Source organism: Equus quagga, chromosome 20 (assembly GCF_021613505.1).
Source record: "Equus quagga isolate Etosha38 chromosome 20, UCLA_HA_Equagga_1.0, whole genome shotgun sequence".
Lineage (NCBI taxonomy): Eukaryota > Metazoa > Chordata > Mammalia > Perissodactyla > Equidae > Equus > Equus quagga.
In genome coordinates this window covers 24,992,131-25,014,983 of record NC_060286.1, presented here as the reverse complement: position 1 = coordinate 25,014,983, position 22,853 = coordinate 24,992,131, and the positions used below count along the sequence as shown (strand labels likewise).

General features: G+C 37.0%; 1 pseudogene; it reads left to right on the top strand.

Moving 5' to 3' along the window:
- The first annotated feature begins 3,841 nt into the window (after positions 1–3,841).
- LOC124231096 (60S ribosomal protein L9-like) lies at positions 3,842–4,429 on the top strand (annotated as a pseudogene).
- Positions 4,430–22,853: the final 18,424 nt, after the last annotated feature.

Here is a 22,853-nt window from a genome sequence, read left to right as displayed (position 1 = left end):
TCCAAAACCCATAGGACTTTATAGCACAAAGAGTAAGCCTTAAGGTATGGAATAATAAACATCATTTTCAAAAATAATAATCTAGGAGGTCAGGGATCCCACGATGGAATGCAGACTGTAGCAAAACGATCTAATTGTATTACAAATGTGTGAAACAACTTCACCGATAGGGATGGGGAAAGCATTCTGACCTAAATAACTTTAGAAATGAGTGCAGTCTCTAAGACTGAAGGCAAAAGAAACTATACATAAGAACTGCACACTTATTGATAAAATTGTTCCCATGGGGGTATGGATTGACAATTCTGAAACCACTGTACATGTATAACTGGATTTGAAAAATTAAGTAAATGGATGGTGGATGGTGGGAACTGAGTTTCTCACTGTTGTAGTGGGAGATTACAGATAAGTAAGGGTGGAGGCTAAAATGATCCATGTGGTGATGGATTAGAGTTGGAGACATCAGTAGGAATTCATGTTTAGCTCAATATAAATACAGATAGTTACATTTATAAATATTTATAAACACATGTGTATAGACACACGTATTTCTTTGCTCTGTCAGCTAGAAGGACCTAGAAGCACCATGACCGTAGTAGAAATAAGCTCAGATCTTGTTTTCTAAAACTGTTCTTCAATAAAAGGAACAAAGACTCCTTGGAGGAATGACTGACTTTAGGACCGGGGCAGGAAATAGACAAGGTGAGCCTGGAGCATCCAGTAGCACCAGAAATTGAGGAAGTCCCCCAAAAACACCATGATGGGGTGTATCAAAGAGACATAGGAACCAACTGAAAACTCTCCCAAAGCTGGAACAATTTGAGCAACAAAATAAAATAGTATTGGATTATAATCAAAAATATAAACAAGAATCTATGAATCCATATTGTTATAAACAAATGATTAAATGAATAAACTAATGGAGGGAAATAGGCAATATTCCATGGAGAAAAATTCTAAATAATTTACATAAATACTCTGATTTTAAGGTAGGTTGATAATTTCCTCCTCTTTAAATTTGAACTGCTCCTAGTGACTTTCTTCCAAAGAGAACAGTATGGAAAGGGGAGGGAAAGAATCTTACAGTGGAGAAGCCTGACAAGCACTACCTCAGACAGATAATCAAGGTTAACATCAAAAGTGATAAGTCATGTTGGAATAGTATGTACCCTTGATAGGATGAGAATCGACTTTACCTCCGTGGTTTTCCTCCAAAAAACCCACAACCCAGTCTAATCATGAGAAAACATCAGACAAATTCTAATAGAAGAGCATCCTACAAAACATGTGACCAGTACTCAAAACTGTCAAAGTCATCAAAAACAAAGTCCAAAAACCTCACAGCTCAGAAGAACCTAAAAAGACAATTAAATGTAACATGATATCTTAGATGAGATCCTGGAACAGAAAAAGGTCATTAGGTAAAGGTAAAAAATAAGGAAATCTGAGTAAAGTAAACACTTTAATAATAACGTATCAATATTAGTTCATTCATTGTGACAAATATACCATATTGATGTAAGATGTTCATAATAGGCTAAACTGGGTGTGGTATATATGAAAACTCTGTATTATTTTTGCAATTTTTCTATATAGCTAAAACTATTTTAAACTATTCTAAAGCGAAAAGGTTCTTTTTAAAATGTTAGGAATAATATTTGGGCCACAAATTGTTATCCATATATCTGATTATTTTCTAAGAAATGGAATTACTGATTAAAAGCAAATGAATAGTTTAAGGGTCAGTAATCTCAATTACTGACCCTTAACTTTGCACTAATTTACCATGTCAGTGACAGTGTTTAAGAGTCTGGCCCTCTGTAGAAGCCTTGAATAAAAGTGGCTTCAATCTTGAATCTCGTTCGCAGCGGTCAACTATATAAAAATGCTAGTTTTATTCCACTTTAAATGAAAATTAGTCAGCATAACATAGTGGACAAGTGTTTGCAGTAGAGTCATGCTATGTGACACTTACTGACTATGACTTTGAGCAGGTACTTAGCTGCTCTAAGCCTCAATCTTTCTCATCTGTAAAATGGTGATAATCAAATGTTCTACTATAGAGTTTTGAGGACAATTAATTGAGGTAATGCATAGAAATCAATTTGTAGAGTGTCTCGCACAAAGTAGGTATTTCATGTTAATTATTGGTATTGGTTTTTAGTCATTCACTCATTTATTCCACAAATATTTATTGAAGAACCACTATGTGTCAAGCACTCCGGAAGCTTCTGGAAAGATGATGGTAAAAAAGGCACAATCCCTGCCTCTCAGGAGCTTACTGTCCAGCAATAGAAAAATCACAGAAGGGCACAGAAAATTGCAATAATATGTAGCAAGTGTGAGAACAGACTACAAACAGGCTGCAGTGGAAGAATATGGCATAATCAAGAAAGGATTCTCAGAAAAAAGGGACAGCTAAGCCAGAATCTGAAAGATTTGTAAGATTTAGCCCAATGGTGTGCTGGAGCAGGCAAGCACCCACTTGCTAGGACCAATTGTGTTCATCTCTTTCCAATTCTCTGTTCAGCAACATCCCATTGGCAGCTTGAAATCAGCCATGGTAAGAGGATTTACACCATGGAAATCATCAAATGCTACTAATCAGGGCTCTCCCTCTTCCTCACCGCAGAAAGGCAATTGTTAAACATTTACCAGCACAGCACTGCTTTAGCCAATCAAATGTGGAGGGGGAAATACAGAGGGAAGCAAGGAGCATGATGAATTTGCAAAACTGAAAGGAGTTTGGACTAACTCCAGTGTGAAGGGGTCATGAAGATAGAGAGACAAGTGGGGACCAGATCATGGTTATAAGCCAAATGAAAGTGTTTAGAATTTACCCTGAAGGCAATGGGGAGCCACTGAAGGGTATGGAGCAGGGGATGGGACTTAGTTTACATGTAAGAAAGATTCCTCTGGCGTCGAAAGACAGAGTAAAATCAGAACTAGATATGGAGTGCTTAAAATTTTATTTGAGACATAGATTACTTGGATTTGATCATTGTCTTTTTCTCCACAGGGTGGTATTATTGAAATGTCGTTATCAACTGACATATCTAAATGCTTGCTTTTTTTTTTTTTGGCATTTTTACCTGGATTTTTCTTAAGTTGCTTTTTTACAAACTATCACAAAATAGTAGAATGTGACTTAGCGCTTTTGACAATTTTATTACCTTTTTAACAGTTCCTAGAAAGTTTTCTTCTTCCCGACTCTATATTTATGAGGGGAGCAAGACCCGAAACTATGAAATAAATGCAGAGGTTGTTGAAGAAAACAAGGTGAGGGGTAATAGTGGTCTGGACTTGGATGGTAATTGTGGTTATGGTGAATGGCTTGGAAAATATTTAGGAGGTAGTTCATGGTGATGAAATAAATGAAGAAAGTGAGAGAAAAGGAAAAGTGGAGAAAGATGCTCAGATATCTGCTGTTCAGAGGTTATCTACACCACAAAATAGGAGCCCCTAGAGAAATAGTAATTTAGGGCCAGGGTGACATAGTCCTGAGAACCAGGGGGCATGGCAGTGGAAGGCAGGAGGTAGGGGCAAGAATGGGGTCAATTAGTTGAGCTTGAAATGTCTTTGCAGGTTCTAAAAAGAATTGTGCAGAAGTCAGTTATGTATGTGAGTCTGCAAAGAAGAAAAAGAAAAATCAACTTAAAAACAAATCGGCAAGAAGAGTCTTTGTCCAGAAGGGCTGGAGACAAAGCAAGAGAGAGAAGCTTATGGAGGCAAAGGACAAAGCAAATAATCAAGAAGGAAGGGACAGTCGGCAGTGTCACATGCCTTAGGTCAAGAAAGATCAAGACTGAGATGTTCTCTTATCGCTGCACCTACTGTGAGAATGAAGACCATTCTCAGCAATCAAACTGCTGACATCCCAGAAAGTGTTGACATCGCTGAAGGGATGCACAGTCACTGTGAAGGGTCCTAGAGGAACCCTGTGAGGACTTGAAAGACATCAATGTAGAATTCAGTCTCCTTGGAAAGAAAAAGAGCCTCTGGGTTGACAAATAGTAAAGAAACAGGAACTGGCTACAGTTGGCACTCTGTAGTCACGTACGGAACACGATCAAAGGCATTACCTTAGACACCCATTACTGGACGAGGTCTGCGTATACTCACCGCCCCATCAACATTGTCATTCAGGAGAATGGGTCTCTTGTTGAAATCCAAAATTTCTTGAGTAAAAAAGGCATCCATAAAATTCAGATGAGGCCAGGTGCTGCTTGTTCACTATCTCAAGCCCAAAAAGATGAGTTAATTCTTGAAGTAAACGACATTGAACTCGCACCAAATTTGTTGCGTTGATTCAGCAAGCCACAGCAGTTAAAACAAAGATATCAGAAAATTTTTAGATAGTATCTATGTCTCTGAAAAAGGAACAGTTCAGCAGGTTGATGAAAAAGATCTAAGAGTTATCCAGTCATGAAAACAAGAAGATGTGGGATGATTCCTAAGACTCTATTTGTGATATTTTAATGCACAGCAGAGTGATTATAGTCAACAATACTGTATTGTATACTTCAAAGTTGCTAAGAGACTAGCTCTTACCACTAGTTCTCACCACAAAATGGAAATGACAACTATGTGATGTGACAGAGGTGTTAGTCATGTTGCAGTATACAAATGTATCAAATCAACACATTATACACCTCAAACTTATGCAGTTACATGTCAATTATATCTCAACAAAAAGTAAATTTAAAAATATGTAAATTGTCATGCAATTCTACACTTTAAATGAGAGACTTGTATGGCACATGAATTATATCTCAATAAAGCTCTTACTAAAATTTTTTAATTTTTAAAATGCAATAAAACCCTTCTATTGATAGAAAGGAGGGAACGAAGGAAGAAAAGGAGGGAGGGAGGGAGAAAAGGAAAAGAAAAGAAAATTATCCACTCGATTTAGCAAGAAGGCTCTCTTTGGCAGCCATATACAGAGCCATTTCTGTAGAATGGTTGAGGCAAACATCAGATTGTAGAAGAGGTAAAAATAGCAAGAGTATATTATTTTTAACTTTAGCTTACTCTTTCTGCCCAGTAAGGTAAACCACAGATGCCCAGTACTTCTCAGATTCTTCCAACAAAATTTTCTTAGTTCAAGAGGAGTGCAACCTCTGCATGTTCAGGGGGATAGGATTCTGCAACTCCAAAATTGCTCTAAATGTATCTCAGTAATTCTTCTAAATTTGTGTTTGTTATAATATGAAAATAATAGTTTCCCCTCCCCCAAATTTTTTTGGAGGAATAGTTGTACTCCCAGGAAAATGTAAGATGTTTAGGCTGTGGCCTCAGGCACCCCTGGAGGGTGCATATAAATCCTAGTTTGAGAAGCAGATGTAAGAGAATTCACATTTGTTTCAGTCAGTTCCCAGAGGTTATGCCACAGCTTAATGATGCAAAGAATGGAAATCAACCAAAGAAGGCAGTGTTGCCCTGGAGAACGCACACCTGATGAGGCCAGAAATCAGGTTCTAGTCCTAGCTCAGCAGGAAGTGGCAGCGGAAGTCTGAACAAGTTACCAAAAACCTCTGAGCCTCAGTTTCCGCTTCTGTGAAATGAAGAGGTTGACTTACATGCTTATTAAGTTTCTTTCCAGTCTGAACTTTCTTCTCTCTTTGCCAGTGAGAATATTAAATGACTGAAAGGAAAAGAACAGAATAGTCGACACGCTTTTAGTCATTGCTAAACGCAACTATGTTCAAGAGTTTGAGCCATGTTCAAAGAGTAGCAATTTTCCTGTTACGATGCAGCTCCATGTATGCTATAAATTTTCATGAAAATGGGTCACTATCCATCCATATGCCATAGCCTGGCAGAAAACAAGGGTCAAAACAAAGAAAATGGCATCATTTCTATTTTGACATTTTTACATGTAGCGCATTCTTCAAACTCACAACAGCTAACATTCTTTTATTCAGTTAACAAATGTTTATTAAATACCATATGGGGAATACAGAAATGAATGTGATGTAACTCATGTACTCAAAGATTTCACTATTTTCAAAAAGAGACAATAAAATAAGTGTCATGATGGAGATACATGCCACGTGCTCAAGGAGCGATTGGTTTTGACTAGGGTCTTTTGATGACAGAGATGGGATTTTTTGCTTAGTCCAACGGAATAGCTAGTTTTCTGCTGGCAAAGAAAGGATAATGCTCACTTCTGGCTGATGGAACAACTGGGGCAAGAAAAAGAGACGTGAAGGTGCATAGTATTTACAAGAAACCGTGAGTAACGTAGGGAGGCTTGGGTAGAGAGGGGTGAAAGGAAAATTCTAAAAGTTAAGCCCAAAAAGTTGAGTTGAAGCCAAATCATAGATGCCCTTGAACTTGAATTCAGTGATGTCCAAAGTGCAGTGAAACTCCCTGAGAAAGTTAAAAATGCTCCACAGAGGCATACAAAAATATATTGTGGCTTCTACTAATATTTTATTCTCTTTCCTTTTAAATTCATATTTCTGTATATATGTATTATAATATATACTAGCGTACTTAAACGCAAGTATTCTATAAATAAATACATAAGTCTACATACACTGGATGTGTAGTCAAAATTTTTTTATTGATGAGAGTACATAATCAAAACATTTAGACTCCCTGCTATAGACAGTATGGAAGCTTTTGAACAGAGAGTACTGTGACTCGATCTGTGTCAGAGGAAGTAGCCATGGCAGCAGGATGACAAATGGATTCTAGGTGAGAAATTTGAGTCAGCTGGAACAGGAGTTAGAAGACTGAGGTTGAAATCCTGGCTTTGCCACTCAGCAATTACGTGATCCTACTTAAGTCACACAATTCAATTTCTATTTCTATTTTCAATTTCTCCAGTTGCAGATGGGAATAACAATAGCAGAATTTTATGAGAATGAAGTGAGATAAATATGTGGAAACACCCAATCCAGTGATGAATTATAGTAGATGCTTCAGAAATGTTCATTGAATTTGAATCTGATGTTCTAATAGACTTTAGGAAGTTGAAGCAAATAGACTTTAGGAAGTTACCAGATGATAATGGTCTAAGATTAGTGCACTGTTGGAAGGATTAGAAAGTTGGAATCAACATAGAATTAGTTTAGATGAAGAATCAACAGAATTTGCTCACTCATTAGGAGTGGGAATGGGGGAGAAAGGCTCTGGAGTTTTTTGCATGGCTACATGGAAAGATAGACTTTCTATTTATGACAGAATACAGGTAAAGAAGCAGGTGAAAGTAACATGTTTGGTTCATATTGAGTGGGTGGTACCAGCAGGACGTCTATATGGAGTTTATTAGACTTGTAAATTTAGGCCAGGAATTCAGAGGCAAGATCTAGGCTGTGTCTGTAATGAAGCCTTTCTGTGGGTCACAAGGTATCTAGCTGAACCTTCTGGTCCCACAGCAAGTCATCCAGAAATTGTGGTCCATACTATTCCCAGGTGGTTAACTTGCTTCCCGTGGTCAAGAGTTGTGTGTGAAGAGTCTGACTAAGTTCTAGGAAATTTCAACCCCACTTCTAATGTTTTGCAGATACAACCTTCTGTACACAGACGTCTTTCATTTACCCATGTGGAATTTATCAGAGCCTGATAGTGAGTCATATTATTTTATCCAATCTCCAGTCAGGGTCTTAATCTTTAATTTGCATAAACATCACCCCTGGTAGCTTTTTATAAATACAGATTCCTGGATCCCTGACTGTAAGATTCTGATTCAGCAGGAATTTGCGTTGTTAATAAGCACTCGGATTATTTAATGTAGGCTCGCCAGAACAGAAGTAACTATCAGAATTGCCACCATGTACATGGACTTCTGTTTTAGCCAGGACAGCAGTAATTGGCAGGTCAAATGGGTGAACAGGGAAATGGAATTTCTGTTGCCCATTTAGAAATCGTAGTATAGGGAGTGAAACTGGCAAACAGCCATTGATGATTAAGTATCTAGGTACTAAAGTTTTTTCCCTTTTGCAATTACTGGTTGCAGCTTTTAGCTGTTTAACCCACACATTGTTAACTGTGCTGCTGAGGCAATATGCTATCTGACTCCCACTAGGCTCCTACAGAAAACATCTCCCTGGAGCCTGGGTCACCATGGTAATGGGCGTGTGAGCTGTTTTTCAGAAATTAGAACTCCTTGTCCACTTCAGGCCAGTTGAGACCACCAACTCATCAACTGAGCCCACACCAATGTCCAATAGGCGACCTTTTGATGTCAAGAGGCTAAAAACTCCACCCTCAGATCATTCTAATGCTGCCATTTTGTAAACATGGGTCCTATGAAGAGGCATGGAGTCTGACTACGCTTGTGCAGACCATCAATTACCTCACATCCCCTCACCTCCAATCACCTCTCTCCACATTCCAGACCACCTTGCCCCCTATCCCATAAATATCCCTGAGTCCCTATTTGTGGGGAAATGAATTTGAGGCTCATGCTCTCACTTCCTCACATGGCTGCCTTGTGAGTAAACTCTCTCTCTGCTGCAATCTCATTGTCTCGGTGTTTGGCTTTCTGGGCGACGGGCAAAAACGAACCTGGTTGGGTAAGAGGAGTTGGGTAGAACCAGAAGAGCTTTGTGTGAAAGTCGTTAGGAATCACTGCAACAGATTTGAGTCCTCTTCAAGTATGACCGTAACTGCAATGATTTATGGAGGCGTGGACAGATTTTACCACAATAGTTTTGTGGTAATAAAACAATTCTGTTGTAGCTGTGTTCATCCTTTGCCTGTTTTATAGCATCCCAATACTAGGAAAATTGTAAAATAAACATTTATTTACAGCCCAATGAATCTTGTCCTTGTGTTTATTATAATGATGTTGTTGAGGACATTGGTCATAGTGTCCTCTCTTTGAGGACCCTAGGGACAAATTTATGTCTAGTCTTAGTCTTAGGGATAGCTATGCTTTTTTCTAGGAATGTCATCTATCTTAATCTTATACAAAATCCAAATTTTCCAATTGACCAGACTCCCTTTGGGGACTACCTGCTAGACCTCTCAGAATCAAATTATCTTGGATCAAATGGAAGTTTCTTTATGGTATAAATACACTTTCTATAACAAGATGAGGTACAAATTAATAAACATTTGTATACTACTTTTAGAATTTCCAAAGGATATCACATATATCTTATTAAATCTTTACAATCATTCTCATTATGATAATAGATGAAAGACTGAGACTCAGAGCAACTAAATGATTTGCCTGATATCACACACTAGTAATTAGAAAACTGGAATTTATTTTTTTTATAATTTTTTTTTTCTGATGAGGAAGATCAGCCCTAAGCTAACATCTATTGCCAATCTTCCTCTTTTTCCTTGAGGAAGATTGTTGCTGAGTTAACATCTATGCCAACTTTCCTCTGTTTTGTATGTGGGATGCCGCCTTAGCACGGCTTGATGAGCAGTGTGTATGTCCACACCCAGGATCCCAACAAGCTAACCCTGGACCACTAAAGTGGAGCAAGTGAACTTAACCACTACACCACCAAGCCAGCCCCAGAAAACAGGAATTTTTTTTTCCCAAGTAATTTTATTTAGATTGCAATGGTTTATAACGTTGTATAATTTCGGGTGTACATTCCTGTTTATCAACTCCTGAATACACTTCATCGTGCTCACCCCAAGTAGTCCAATTTTTATCCATCACCATACATATGTGCCCCTTTATCCCTTTCATCCACTCCCCCCAAACCCCCTTCCCCTCTGGTAACCACTAATCTGTTCTTTTTATCCAAGTATTTTTTATCTTCCACATATGAGTGAAATCATGCAGTATTTGTCTTTCTCTGTCTGGCTTATCTCACTTACCATCATACCCTCAAGATCCATCCATGTCATTGCAAATGGGATTATTTTGTCTTTTTTATGGCTGAGTAGTATTCCATTGTGTATGTATATACCACATCTTCTTCATCCATTCATCTATAGATGGGCACTTGGATTGCTTCCATGTCTTGGCTATCGTGAATAATGCTGCAATGAACATAAGGGTACATAAATCTCTTTGGATCATTCATTTCAAGTTCTTTGGATAAATACCCAGGAGTGGGATAGCTAGGTCATATGGCATTTCTATTTTTAATTTTTTGAGAAATCTCCATACTGTAGAAAATTGGAATTTTAACACACAAATTCTGACTCCAAATCCAGTTCTCTTTCTGCTTCTTCTAAAAAAGAGAAAAATCTTTTTTATTATACTCTTTAATTTATGAAAGCATATATATATATATATGTCTATATGCACAGATGTATATAAAATTCTATTTAATCTTCATACCAATCCTGAGAAACAGTTGCTTCTATTTATCTAAATATTTCAGAGATCTGAGACTCTTAGAAGATTCAGGACTTGCCCAAGGTCAATCAGCACGAATCATAGAGCTCAGACCCGAACTTGAAATTCATCACACCCAATTCTGAGCTTTCCCCTAAACTATTGCTAACGTGCAATCTGCTATGCTTGAGCGTAACCTGACAGTCCCTCTCTCTGACCAGCATCGCTACCAAGGAGAAACTAAGAATTGAAGTGCCAAAATTCTTCGAATTCAATAATTGTATATTTATTTTAATTTAAAAAATAGTCAGGGGATGAGAAGCCATATCCATCCCTTACAACATACTGGTGTAAATGAATGCGCACTGAGCAGAGTTTAGGAGAAGGTAGATAATGCAGAGATTCTGAGAACACTAGGAGCAGAGGCAGCACAGCAGTGAGAACAGAGAGCTAGGAGGCAGAAACTTTCATAACCAGTCTTGCCACCCAGCCCTGCCCAAGGAGGGACTCAGAAATGAAGAAGACATTCCATCCCCACCCCGTCTCTTCTCTTCTTTTCTGTAAATGAGAAAAGAAAAGATAAACGAACATGTCTTCAATGGTGTTAATTTGTCAAGAGCCTGAATTCCCTTCTAATGTTAGTCTTAGTAAAACAATCATCTGAAAAAGAATAAACTCACTGAATAATTTTTCAGCATTTTACCAGAGCACCCCCAAAATATGTGCATATGTACAGGCTTTCATTCCACCCATTCTAGCTTTTGGAGCTACAAGTCTTGTTTCCAACCAGATTGACCTGATGGGTCATTATAGATGGTGCTGGGGTATGAAAGTGGACAAAGCGGAAATGCAAGGCTAATCTGTCAGGCCCAACAAAGACAAATATCCCAGCAGCACTGCCATATTTCACAGTGCATACTGTTGACTATGGGTCTCCTGACATGATAAATTTTATGGCCAAATGTGGTGGCATTTTGCAAACCCAGGTTTACTAGGGATGGTTGGTCCTTCTTTGATAGGGTCAATTGTGATAAATTGCCCTGTTGAACTCCCCATGAAGTATGACATTTCAGGTTAGCCAAATTCTCTTTGATGTGCGTGTCCCAGTTAGCGGCAAGACATTTACCAGAGAAGTTTTTCTAGTTAGAAGGGTGAAATGGTACCAGATATGCCCTTCTCGTCTTTCTTATTAGTTTGTCTGCAGTGAAGAGGAAAGTTGTAAAATCTTTTTCCTGGGAATATTGTGGACAGATTTCCTTCTAGAGTGGCAGAAGATGGAGGGAGCTGCCCCAGGGGAGAGAGAGAAGTCAGACCACCTGTTCGATTTCCTTCATCTTTTGTTAATTTCCCCTGGCATGGAGCCACCACTTAGGAAAGAAAGCTTGAAAACTTCTGTGGGCCACCCCGTTTTTCCAGCTTTTCAAGACTAGTTTATAAATGGCAGCAATAATAGAAGTGTATGAGGGGCAGCCCCATGGCTGAGTGGTTAATTTCGCATGCTCCACTTCATGACCTAGAGTTTCACTGGTTCGGATTCTGGGCTTGGACTCAGCACAGCTCATCAAGTCATGCTGAGGCAGTGTCCCACACAGCACATCTAGAAGGACCTGCAACTACAATATACAACTGTGTACTGGGGGGCTTTAGGGAGAAGAAAAGGAAAAAAAAAAGGAGGAAGATTAGCAACAGATGTTAGCTCAGGGCCAATCTTTAAAAAGTAAAAAATAAAAAAAAAAGTACATAGTAATTGCAGGCTAATGTCACATAATCTGTCTCCAAGTAATTCAGCCTTTCACAGAAAAGCACAAACTGTCATGGTTTAGGCTCTGTCACAAAGTGTTTGTGACGCTGGCCAAGTCACTGACTTTTCTGGTCCTCGATTTCTCACCTGTAAAGTAAGGCTTGTTGTACATGATCCCCAAATCTTTCCACAGCAAAGTTTCTAGTAGGTAATATAACAAAGTGCCTAAGAGATAGACTCTAGACCAAACCTGGATCCTCCACATAATAGCTGAGTGTCTTTGAGCAGTTTAACAAATCTCTTTAAGCTCCATTTTCCTCATCTGTAAAATGGGGGTGATATTATCACCCGCCCCATAGGGCTGCCATGAGAATTAAAGAATTTAATAGAAATAAAGCACTTATAATCATGGATGGAAGATAGTGAGTTTTCAATAAGTGTTAGCTATTATCCTACTAGGATTTTATGTTGTTGGTGTTCAAAACATAGTGATCAGTTCAGTGCATAGACTTTTATATAGAAAAATAATTAACATTTTTGATTACCTCACTTTTACCTGTAACTGGACTCCTACATATGGGCAACTTATTTTCTGTACACAATGGGGATGGAACTGCGTAGAACTGATCACTCTAATTCTATTTCCTCATCAGTTTATGTCACTCCCATATCTATGAAAGGTAACATCTTACATCCCTCCCTCCCCTTAATTAGCCCCACCCCTATCTCCTTCCCCAGTGAACACAAACACACACACTCAAATCTCAATCATTCCACAAATCAATTCCAATTGCTCAATATTTCTATACCACATCCTCTCTTTTTCATTCCTATTACAATTGTATATGGAATGCATTCAGTAAAATTTCATTAACAATGACGATGTGACTGGGTATGAGGACAAGGGTCTTAGATTAGCAAATTGAGTTTATTAATTCCAAATTATACACATAAGCCAAACATGCTTCATTCATTCATACAGCAAATATTTCTGAGAGCCTACCATATATCAGGCTCAGTGAAGCTCCTATTGGGCCTAAAACAATGATGTGACGTATCAAAATTTTGTCTGAATTTAAACTCAGGCAAAATTTCAGTTATTCTCCTATGACCAAACCATAGAATGTTCATTTTGTAAGCAAAAAGTCACTTGTAGAAAATAATTCCTTAATTTACTAATTGTTTTCTCTTCTGAGGACTTTGCCTTAGTCTATAGATACATCTTTCTAGCTGTCACTTCATCATCTCAGTACTAAGGGGGGTTGACTAGACATCCTCATAAGACAGTTTCTGCTCTAATATTCTATAGAATAAATGCAAAAACAGCTCCCTATGATTAGGGCCTAAGGAAAGAAGAACCCAGCCTGGAAATATAATGAATTCTAAAACAATGACTACAAAGATATGCACAAAATTGATTATTTCTGGGTGGTCAGCTTGTGGTTGAATTTTACTATTACCTTAAAGTAATGGTCCCTGTTTCTCCTCTCTATTTCTTTCCTGTCTGTTGCATTATTATTATATGGGCTGCCAAAAAGTGTAAAATGTGATCGGTTTTCCTGGAACACCAAGTCTGGAGAAGTTCTGAGAGGATACTCCTGGCTCCCAATTGGTGGGTGAGTCAACTGAGCAACAAACTGACGTATAATGGAAAAACCATAGAATTCAGAGTCCAAAGATAGTATTTTAAGTCCCATTGCTTCCTTTGGCTGTATATTCAACCCTGGACAATTCACATATTCACATATCCTCTTTAAGGTTCAGATTCATCTATAAAATGCAGACCTTCACAATTCGCAGGCACAACCCTAGACTGGCTGTCTATCTCTATCTATCCATGTAAGATAGATATTATTATGCCTTATTTTCCAGATGAGAAAGCAGAGGCTGAGTCAGGCTACGAAAGATCGTATAGGTGCAAGTATGTTATAAATCTACAAGTTCTATATGCATTTTGTTCTATTTATTATTACCATGAAATCACCCCATTTAAGTATTACAGTTTTATGCCTATTGATTACAGCAATATAGTCAAAATAAACTTTGATTGTGAGTAAATGTTTTTGTTCTCCTTGATTTGGGATATAGAGAAAAAAAAATCAAGACACAAGTCGCACTTGCTCTTTCCACTAAACTTTAAGCAGTAAAGGGAGTGATCTATGTCTCTTCTATTCACCAGTGGGCATCTCTAGAGTATAGGGCAGTGTCTGGCATAGAGGAGTTCAGTAAGTAGAGTAAAATCCTTCTGAAGAGTGATGTGAATCCAACTATTCACTTACTATTACTATTTTATTTATATTACTATTTATTTATATATTTTACATAAATATATTTTTATATACTATATATTGTATGTGTTTTTATTAAATATATTTAATATATTATATATTAAATAAATATGTAAATATTTATTTATATTACTATTCACTTAAAATGCCTGATCACATTATTGCAAGATTAACAAAAAGGCCATGCAGTTTGCCAGCTGGAAGTTGTGGGGTGTGCCGTATAGTCCCATGACCGGGGCTTCGTCCTACCTCAAAGTATCTGCTCTGCCTTAAATATTGATTCTAGCTCCTTTGGCTGGCTGAGATTGCCAGGATAGCAACAACAATTACAGGCATACCTTTCTACCTTTTTGGTACCAATCCAGGTAGGTATGAGAGAACATTGGAAATATGAGGACCTAGCCTCCACACTTTCCCAGAAAAAAATGCCCCTGCTATTACTTCACCTGAACTCACCCTCCCCTTCCAACATATTCCCCTCTCCTCACCTCTCTTAAACTATAAGAGCTTTAATCAAGAGCTGGGCAGAGAACCAACATCAATTCCCAATCGCTAATCACGGTGTCTTACTGTTTTACTCTTGGTAAATTGAATGAATATACAGCCAGAAGGATGACCTAGATTAATGAAGGTATAGTTATATCACATTTAATGGGATAAATGAAACTATTATGTATTGGGGCAAAGGGTATTCCAAACAAGATTTGATTTTTTTTCAAAGTGAGAGAGGTGAGAAAGAGATCAAAGGAGAGACTTAAAGGAGGAGAAACAGAAAGACATCTGTAGCTGCGATTGATCCAGTTATATCCTTAAAGATAGACCACATTTTGTGAAGTAAACACACTCACAGACAAAAATCTCCCAAACAGTAATTTTTTAAGTCCTCAGCTTCCACTAGGAAAGCAATTTCTTTTCCATGAGTACTACCCCTCCCTGCTACTCTTACAGCATATCTAAGAGTCTATTCGGGGGTCAGTTAATTGGATCCACTTGCTCTTCATAAGTATGAGAAATAAGGAAGGTATTATACTCCAAACATTAAGGAACCTTCCCATACCTGCCCCCACCAAATTGTAGTGGGTTATCATCTCAGCTTATCAAATTTATGAGCTGTGAGTGTCCATGACCACTAACATCTGTCTTGATTTTCCCTGGATCCACAACAGCAATGGTTGAGAAGAAATTCATAAACATTTGGCTTTGAAAAACTGTGGTGGCCTCCTGAGACTAGAGCAAGAAAAGAGAGAAGGTTTCTGTTTCCTTCAGATTTGATTTTAACAAGACTTCAGACTGACATAAGTTTCCAACCAAATGGGATCACTTTAAAGGCCAGGATATAGTGATTTTTTTCTTACTATTTGATTTTAATATTTAATTTTTTATCCAGAAACAGTAAGGCATCATTTAATAAATATTTACTAGGCTGCTATAATACAGAAGGTACTGTGCTAAGTCCTGCTGAAGACACAAAGGAAAATAAGATGACTTTCTTCCACTATATATAAACATTCCAAATATATGAACGTCATATATTTATACATGATATCTATCATATACCATATCACAAATATATATTATGTATCATATAATATAAATATAATGTGATAGTGTATTAAATATACACATATGTGTATATATTTTATATATATATATAAAAAACTCACAATATATGGCAACACGTAGATTCAAATAGGGCGATGGCAATATGTAAAAAGGGAGACCATAAAGAAAGAGTGAAGGGGGCAGCCCCCTGGCATACTGGTTAAGTTTAGTGTGCTCTGCTTCAGCAACCTGGGTTCGCAGGTTCAGATCCTGGGCACAGACCTACACTACTCACCATCCATGCTGTGGTGGAAACCCACAGAGAAAATAGAGGAGGATTGGCACAGATGTTAGCTCGGGGCAATTCTTCCTCAAACAGAAAAAGAAAGGAAGATTGGCAACAGGTATTAGCTCAAGGTGAAACTTCCTCAGCAAAAAAAAAGAGTGGAAATATGAGAGAAGAATTAAAAGACAGGAGTTCTGAGTTGGGATTTCTCCCCCCAAAAAATTAGGATGATTTCAATCGATGGAGACAAAGGGATTGGCGGATATGACATAAACCAGTCAACTTGGTAAATATCAAGAGATCATGTTTAAATGGTACTTAAGTGTCAAATTGTAAAAGTCCTTAGAAATGAAGCTAAGGAATTTGGCCTTCACACCATAGGTAAGAAAAAGTCACTCAAGGATTCTGAATAATAAAGTAAAATCAAGCGAGTGATATTTCAGAGCATCCATCTAGCAGCACTAAGTAGATTAGTTCAAAGGAGAGTAGCTTGGAGGCAGGGAGACTAATGGAACGAAAATTTATTGGAAGGCAGAACAAATGAGAACGCCCTTTATATCCAATTGATCTGGACTCAAATCCCATTCACTAACTATACAGCCTCAAGCAATTTACTGAACTTCTCTTTGGTTTCAAAGCCCCCTTCTGGAAAACAGGAAAAAGACACTTTAACAAGTTTTTAGTCAAGATTAAATTAGATAGTATATGTAAAGTTCCTTGAAAGGAATTCTCTCAGTTTCTGTTTAGTGTAGAATGTCTTTATTTTGCCTTCACTTTTGAAGGATAATTTTGCTGATTATACAAGTTATGGTTGACAGGTTTTTTTCTTTCAGCGCTTTGAATTGGTTATTCCTCTGCTTTCTGGCTCCATTGTTTCTGATGAGCCATAAGTTCTTACTCATATTGTTATTCTCCCGTACATGTTGAGTCATGTTTCTCTTGCTGCTTTCAAGTTTTTCTTTTTAACTTTGGCTGTTCAATAGTTTGATTGTGATGTTTATCTGGATGTAGATCTTTCTGTTTGGCCTTCTTGGAGATCTTTGAGCTCCTCATTATGCCTTTTTGGAAATGATCAGATGGGACCCTGCCTTTTAAGTAATATTCAAGTCAATCCAAATTGATAAAGTTTCTTCAATTTTGAATTGCAGCTTAGAACCACATTTTCCACTTTGGTGGTTGTATTTTTCTTTGATATTTTGCCTCACCAGCCACCTTACAAGTTACTTCACCACTACCATACTTTACTTCCTCTCAAAACTCAGAGAAAATGGATACAGTACTAATGTCTTTGCTGTAAAAAAGTAATTTTTAAATTCTTTAATTGCATTTAATAAGAGCTAGTATTTGTTGATCATTCTCTACTAATCTGTAAGCACCTTGCTAAGCACTTTTCAAATATTATCTCATGTATAACCTTCCTCACAAACTTATGAGCTATATGCTAACATTATCCCATTTTACAGGCAAGAGCACTAAGGCTCAGTGAGATTAAATAACTTGTCCTAGGTTGCACAGCTAGCAATAAGTGGATGAGCCCAGATTTAACCAGCAGTCTGGCTTTTAAGCACTGTGTGTTATCATCTCAAGAAAAACATGCTTATTTAATTTTGTATTTCTTTTCCCAAAGGCAGAAATTTGTTTGAAGTCTCCAGCCTTCCTTATAATTTGAATTTTATATTGGAGCTTCTATTTGTACTCCCATGCAAGAGGTAACATAGCACAGCATCATGTACCCTGACTTTGATAACAACAGATTATCTGGATTCAAGTATAGGTTCATCTCTTTGCTACCTCTGTGACTCTGACAAGTTATATAAAGTTATATAAAATCTCTATGTCTTGGTTTTCTCGTGTAATAAGAGTAAGTACCTCGTAGGATTTTATAAGAATAAAATGAGATGGATATAAAATGCTGGCACGATGTCTAGCACAAATTAAGCTGGCAATAAATGTTGGAAATTATCATTACCTTATATCTCTTACATTGTACTTATCTGACTGCATCATAATTTCCTGTTTGTTTCTTCCATTAAATTATTAACCCCAAAAGGCAGGGACAATATTATTTTCATCTTTGTAGCTCTAAAACCTACCAGTGTCTGAAACATAATAAGAGCACATTAAATGTTTAAGGGATGGATGAACAAGCAAGTCCTCTTCAATGGGGAAGCTAACATTTTACATCAGATGAGGCTTTCAGCCTAGGAAAGAAGAGCCAGGTGTTCTCTGTTAGTTTTTAGAATGTGTAAGTTCACCATATTCATATCAGTAAACCACAGATGGCAAAGGCATCGAGAACTCCCTGCAAACAGAGAGAGAGAAGTGTCTGTGTCCCTAGCTCGTTACACATCTTCAACAAATCTAGTTTATGTAATTCCACAGAAGCTAATGAGAAGCAATGAGGACTAATGACCCAGAAGTTCTCTTGAATTCAGAATAATCCACGCAATGTGGATTATGTGGATCAAAACATAAGTGCGTTTGAGTAGTTGTCTTCACTTGTACTTGTTGTTTCAGTACATCTTCCCTGTAATTAATCATTTGGCCACAGTGCCCATCCTACCTTCCTCCTGTCTCTCATTCTCACATGGTCCACATATACAATGAAAGAAATATCTGCATTCACATGCTATGCTAGCCTCTTGAGAGGGCCTTGCACTCAAAAATTTTAGTCCCAAGCGAAAAAAGTGAATCAGAAAATATAACAGCACTGTACTATATTAAAAAAAAAAAAAAAAAAAAAGAGTTGGCCTGTTGGTATCCTTAGGAATTCAGTACAGCAAACATGGAGTGACATCAGTTGGGCTTGAAGTTCGGCTCTAGTATTTGCTATGTGCCTCCTTTTCATAAGTGACTTCTTTAAGCATCTATTTCCTTATCTCTAGTGAGGAGATAATAGTACCTTTCTCACTGGCTTGATGTCAGGATTAAATGAGATAATTAGGTAAAGCATTTTCACAATGTCTGGCATGAAATGTGCAGTTATTAATTCTATTATTCTACTATATGTCAGGCCCTGGGAATATTTACAGAGATGAATCAAGATATTTTAATGGAAACACATAAATGGTACAAGAGGAATATATGAAATAACAAGGAAGGAAGAAGGCACTGTTATTGTCATTCTCATTTTACAGATGGGAAACGAGGCTTAGAGAAGTTAGCAACTGGCAGTAGGTTAATGTCTTTAAAAATAATTCAACTTCCTAACTGCCTAATTTGTTCTATTTACTGGTTTAATGACAATGGTTTTTATCGCTTGAATAGATAAGGAAACTGAAATTCAAACAGGAATATTTTAAGAGTTTAAAAGGAAGGTCAAATTTTGATTTTTGCTAATAAAACTTCTTTTTAGCAAAACAGAAATGTCAGCATTTATTGTAGGAATTTCTCAGTTTCTGCTGATTTCTAAGCTCATTTTAACATTATTTCTGTTTCATCAGATTTTAGCAACTTTAGGATTTTTTAGTCTATTTTTAAAATACTTCCTTCACATTTTCTGATTTATGGTCAAAGACTATTAGAGGTACCAATCATACAATCTACCTTAGCAAAATATTCTGAACAGTCCCACTTTCTTTACACACTTTGAGTTTTTTAGTCCCTTTTTGTCCGGTATTTCAGAAAATCTTATAATACATTGGCCTATCCCAATCGCTCTTATCAACAAACAAAGTTTCTGCGTTTCCTATGTGATGAGATCTTTTTTCAGGTTATTTTTATTTCTTTAAGATGCTTTTGGATTTAAGTTGAAATTTTTAATTTAATTTAAATAATTAATGTAATTAAATCTTACTCTAAAATAACTGAAAATTGGAATTAATTTAAAATAAAGATTTAGTTCCATTTAAAGTTATAATTTAATTTAAAATTAAAATTTAATTTAATTTAAAATTGTGATTATTTCACATACTTTTGAATTTAAATTTAAATTTAAATTTTAAATGGCTACAGATACTGAAAGCTGATATGCCATTTGAGATGTTGGCAACCAAATAGTAAAAGCTCTTAAAGTTTGAAAAAATACAAAATGACAGTCAAAAGCATCCAAATTCAAACCCAAAAGAAGGAGCAGAAACAATCCTCATATATGAAAAGTCAAAATGTTAGTTAGAAAATAGCATTTCTTACAGGAACTTTTTATCATTTTTTAAATTCTTTAAACATTTTCTCAGCTAGCCTATCAACTTTAGTGTAATTCATCTTCTTGTTAAACTCACTAACATTTTTGTTAAAACTATGACAAGTAACTGTGACAATAACTGGTTACTTGATTAACAGATCACCGGGAGAACTGACCCGCTTCCTAGGTAACTTTCCCAAGTTCTCATGCTGACAGCCAGTATTGGAGCCAAAATCTGCCTGAGACACCGATGATGCTCCTTTCTGTGCACCAGGTCAGAGACTATGGGGCCAAAGAAAGTCACATGTAAAGTCTACTGTAGCAAGTTCTGCTTGATCAAACGTTACCAGAGGCCAGGCAAACTGAAGTTTATGTTTTGACTACATAATCAGAAAAATTAAGAAATGTGTTATGAGCTGTTCCCAAACATTTCATGTTAAAAGATAAGCCTCTTTTTTGTGTCATACACATTCTCAGCTAGATATTATCTCCCATACATCCCTTTATTCCAACAAGAAGGGAGTTCCATTTTCTGGTTCCTCCGTATTTTATTAGAAGCTATATTATCTACCTATTCAAAGAGCCAGACTTTGAAACATGCCATAATATTTTTTATTGTTGCTTTTACTCCTTAAAGGAGTTGATAAAATTCTCTCTTTTAGGAGAAAAGCAAGATGATGCATTAAGGAGAAAAAACATATTTTGACAGGTAGCCAAAGAAATAGAAAAACAAACAACAGTTGCCTCTTTCTTCCAAAATTTAACAGTTCTGTCTCATTATTTTGAATATATGGTTCCTGTTTAGGAAACTCCTGTCACCAATGTTTGTGAAGAAATATTACTAAACTACGTATTTGTACTATCTCTTTTCAAGAGTTACGTAAACCCCTACTTATTTATTGAAAAGAAATGTCATACTTTTCAATGATTTATTTTCTTTCTGTTACAAAAGGCATTTTAGAAAAAACCAAGAAAATTAGGAGAGAGCACGGAATGGTGCACCACACACTGTGAGTAGGTGTTCAGTAAATGGTATTTTATGCTGATAAGGAAGAAGAAGAGAAAAAAGTGGGGGAAGTGTAATTCTAAGTACATTAGTTTTCTTAATTTATGCTGCAAGACAGAATTATCTAGTCACACCTCTGTATTAATGTAAAATCAGTGATGAGACAATCACTAAAATGTAAATGAGGCAGAAGAGAATAAAAACTAAGATCTACTTTTTAACTATTTTTTTAATGAGTAGAGAAGAAAATACTATTGAACATTCCATGATGGATGTGTTTTAGGAATTTAGAGCACTGGGTTTTTGGCGGGTGTTTTTGCAACCTGGGGCATGTCAACTGCCTACTATATGCCAGCAATGTATTTACTTATTTAATCTTCAAGGTAATATTACCACCATTTTATAGATGAGGAGACAAAATCAGAGGTTAAGAACCTTGTCCATGACTAACGGCTTATAAGCAAAAGAGTCAAAAATTGGTAGCTGTAATTCCAGAGCTCGAGTGGAAGTAGATTTTTTTTGTTCTGAAGAGCAGTGTTTTCTAGTGACTTAGAGAGCATGAACTCTAGTGCCAGACTGCCTACATTTGAACCCTGGCTCTGACACTAGCTGTGTGACCTCGGGTGAGTTACTTAACTTCTCTGACCTTCAATTTCCTCATCTGTAAAGTACGTTATTTCGATGATTAAATAACAATATATCTAAAGCAATCCGATTAGTCAGTGCCTGGCACCGAGTAAACACTATGTAATTGTCAGCTGTTATTATTAATTCTTGCCCAGGATCTCTTCCCTCTTCTAGAGAAACTAATCCACATTTTCTCTTAGGGAATGGCTCGTCTGCTACTCTTAGTCCACATGGTTTGAATGGTATAACTCCACCCTAGCTCCTGACATAAATATATGCACCAAGCCTGCTCAATCAGCGCATGAGTCCCCATGGTCACTCGTTCAAGACTGTGTTTAGGACACAAACTGGTCCAATGAAACTTTTGGAGAACTGTTTGGGAAAAAAAAAAACAGGCTCTTTGAACTGGATTGAGAATTTAAGTATGGAGCTTCCAGGAGTCCCCTTGGAGAAAGAGAATGCTTAAGAGTGGATCCCATGTGGGACAAAGCAGAAATAACTGGTATAGAAGGAGACAACCAAATCTAAAGGTGTCATTTGAGCCCCTCAATCCAGCTTGGATGGTCTACCCGTAACTTTAAAGGTAAGTGAACGGTAAGTGAACAAATTTTACTCTTTGTTTAAGTCAGTTTGAGTTAGGTTTCTATAACTTGCAAGCAAAAGTATTCTTATTAACACCTCTACTATTCTCTTTTAAAAAGTTAAGCATCTACCATTTTGAGCAACTACTCTTACCCACCCTCCTTGTATGTAAATTTGTTTACATACAATATATCATTTGGTCCCCCACTTATCTCCACCGGATGAAGGAGGAAGCTGCGGGCTTGAGAAATTAAGTAAATTTTTTGAGTTCATATGCCCATTTATTTATTTATATATCGCTTCAATCTTTTTACGTATCTAAGGTGGATTGTCCAGATACAAGTAGAATTCAGAAAACTCTCAGAGACCCTGTTTGAATTCTGTTCCCGTGCTGAAT